Genomic DNA, 2,766 nt, shown 5'->3' with positions numbered 1-2,766 from the left:
AACAGGAAGCTTTTGACGCGAAGGAACAATCAATACAAAGATGTGCAGGATTCTACATGTGTCGGCTGGCTTTTAGGCCACCAACGGTACCGCTTCAGACCCGAGGTGGGGTAGATCCCTTTTGAACGCTCCCCCAGTTGAAGGCCTGCAAGCAGAAAACTAGCACACCAGGAAGAACAACTCTGCCAAATCGCGACGTCCGCTAACAGCCTCCGACGTTCAGCCCAGGTTACCATCCCCGGACTCCGCCCTCACATCATTTCCTGATCCAGGCTGGCAAAGGCCCGCCCGGCCGGCCGGCCAGCTCCACCAGACGCAAAACCTAGCCCCCGGCGCCTCGAGCGCCCTTCCGGGCCGGCCGGCCTTCCATCCATGAACAGGCGCTTAGGGCCTAGCGCACCGCCAAACCTTTTTGGCCCCATTCAGCACCCATACTCACATCTGGCTGACCAGCTTCTGCCTGAAGTTGTTGCTGCGCCATTCGCTATCCTCCATCCCGGCGGCTTCGGCCTACCGTCTTCTGCAGCTGCCGCTACCGTTCGGACTTCGCAACCTGAATGGGCACAGACGCGTCTTCCGGCAACCGGATGTGACGACAAAACGCGACCCGCAAAGCCCTTCCCCTCAGAGAAACCAGGGCATGCTGGGAAATGTAGTTCTGAGACCGTGACTGGCTAGCGCGTCCAGACCAGGGAACTCCTGGGCTCCGCGCGGCCAAGCGGGGAAGCTGTGGGCAAGGAACAGGCGCACCTTCCCTGCGAGGAAGGGAAGAGGCGGCTGCAGTCGAGCGCTCCTTCATTGATCAGGCACAAGTGAATCCAGACCAAGAGGCGCTGCCCGGGGTAGAAGACCAGCTGACACTCCGACTCTCTCTCCGTCGCTCTTGCCACGGTGCTTCCACTCGTTCCCCGTCCCTGTCCAGCGTCGCCCACAGCTTTCCGCGGCTGCAGTGCAGAGCAGTGAAATGCCGCGATGAGGTGGCAGCACCGCTCTCTCCGAGCCTCAGCCTCTAGGGCGCGAGTACGACTCGCGAGCGCTCGGAGGACTCCGTGGCTGTCACCGATGGGTGCGGAAAGGGGCGACTGTCCCTTTAAGGAGCGGCACCCGGCTGGTGACAGGAGAGCTAGAGAGGCTCACCCTGACGAGTTTCCGCTTAAAGGTTGTAAGATAAACCGGGGGATCTCTGCTGCTCCTGCGCGCCTCCTAGAGCGGCATTACTAACTAGCCCAACCGCACCCCCCCAGGGGAGGAGCTTTCAGCCAGGCCACGCCCACTGGACTTGTGGGGGCCCTTCGAGGATTTTGAGGGGTAAAGTGGGTGGCGTCAATTGTTGTACGGAAGCAGACGCAGCTCAGAAAGAGACGCGAATGCCCCGGAAGTCCTGCCTACAACCCCCCAAAGTGGCAGTCAAGTTTTTGTAAGGCTTTTGGTGGGGCTCTTTGCCTGGTGGGCGCTCTGGAGGCGGCTGTTTTCCCGTTTCTGCGATTCCGGACAGGTGAGTAAGGAAAGGACGGGGGAGATGGTGTTGACACTGTCTGGTGGATGGCTGGACAGCACAGGGCTTCGCTGTTGTAGCCGCCCTTATCTTAGTGTCTCTGAACATGTGCAGAGTTCTGCTGCTCTCCTGGCTTCCTGGAGAGGTGCACTGGTAGGTGCTTGTCTAAGGACAGGATGCAAGACACTTTGCTGCGCTGTTTTGTCTTTCATCCCACGGCGTGACTGTCTACCGAGTTTCCTCCAGCACCGACAAAAGCCTTATTTTCGTATGACGCTTCTCTGCTGCCTTTAAAAAAAAAAGCAAGTCCATAGCTCTCACTCCCTCTCTTCTTCTCACAACAGCCTTGGGTGGTAGGTTGGATTAATAGTGAATGACAGGGCTACGAGTGTAAGGAGGTTTATGAACTGCTGTTGAAGCTCTTGGGCTAAAGGGTCAACTAAAATCTCTTGTGCTATTTTGTGGAGATGTATTTAAAACTAAAGCCATAAAGCCAAGGTTTTCACCTTGTTAGATTGTTTGTGGCTGTATGTTTTACAAAGCTTAATTTGGATCAACAACGACTTAGATGACATTTAAAAATTCAGAATGGCATGTAAATGCTAATCAAGTGTGATAAAACAGAAATCCAGTAGTGCCTTAAAGACTGGCAACATTTGTTCCACTGTACCACACTTCATCAGATCGTGTATATATAGCCATTGTTTATACTTAGAGTTATAAGCAACTGATGGGCTGATGTAGGGAATTCCATAAAGAAGACCACTTTAAAACAACATCCAATCAAAGGGAGAGAAATCCATACAGAGCTGTTATAGAAGATGGGTAGAGTGAGATAAACATAAAATTTGATCTGGGAAGGTGCAGTGGTGGAATATGATAAGCGGAGTTGATTTACATATGTAAAGGGTGGATCAGGCCACAGTATTCCTCTCTAGTAAATAAGGAAAACCAAGTCTGTGTTCAAGCCTGAGGGAGACAGAGATAGTATTGAAACTCTTGGTGAATCATTATTTAGCACTTTCAGAAGTACTGGATTGTACCTTTGAATATTTCTTTACCACTTACTGTAGCAGCTCAGCATGACCCACTCATTTGCATATTAACTAGTTCCACATATCATGTTTCATACTGCCCTTTCCTTGTTTAAATGTTATGTTTCTTGGACTCTGCCCATTTTATGTAGTTAAGACTCACTGCATGGAGAAGAGTCACACCACCTCTATGGATTGTTTTTGTTTTGGTTTTTTTATTTTATTGTTACAGCACAT

The 2,766-nt window shown here is 51.6% G+C and overlaps 1 protein-coding gene across 1 annotated transcript in view; it reads left to right on the top strand.

Moving 5' to 3' along the window:
• The first annotated feature begins 1,384 nt into the window (after positions 1-1,384).
• Positions 1,385-2,766, top strand: part of KLHL22 (kelch like family member 22) — a 21,937-nt gene continuing 20,555 nt past the window's right edge. Inside the window, exon 1 of the mRNA XM_015409020.1 lies at positions 1,385-1,495. The gene's annotated coding sequence lies outside the window, so the exon portion shown is untranslated. The remainder of the gene's footprint in view (positions 1,496-2,766) is intronic.

Source organism: Gekko japonicus, unplaced genomic scaffold (genome assembly GCF_001447785.1).
Source record: "Gekko japonicus isolate JY-2015 unplaced genomic scaffold, Gekko_japonicus_V1.1 scaffold19, whole genome shotgun sequence".
Classification (NCBI taxonomy): Eukaryota; Metazoa; Chordata; class Lepidosauria; order Squamata; family Gekkonidae; genus Gekko; species Gekko japonicus.
Note: the sequence above shows the minus strand (reverse complement) of the source record. Positions and strands in the feature narration are given on the sequence as shown.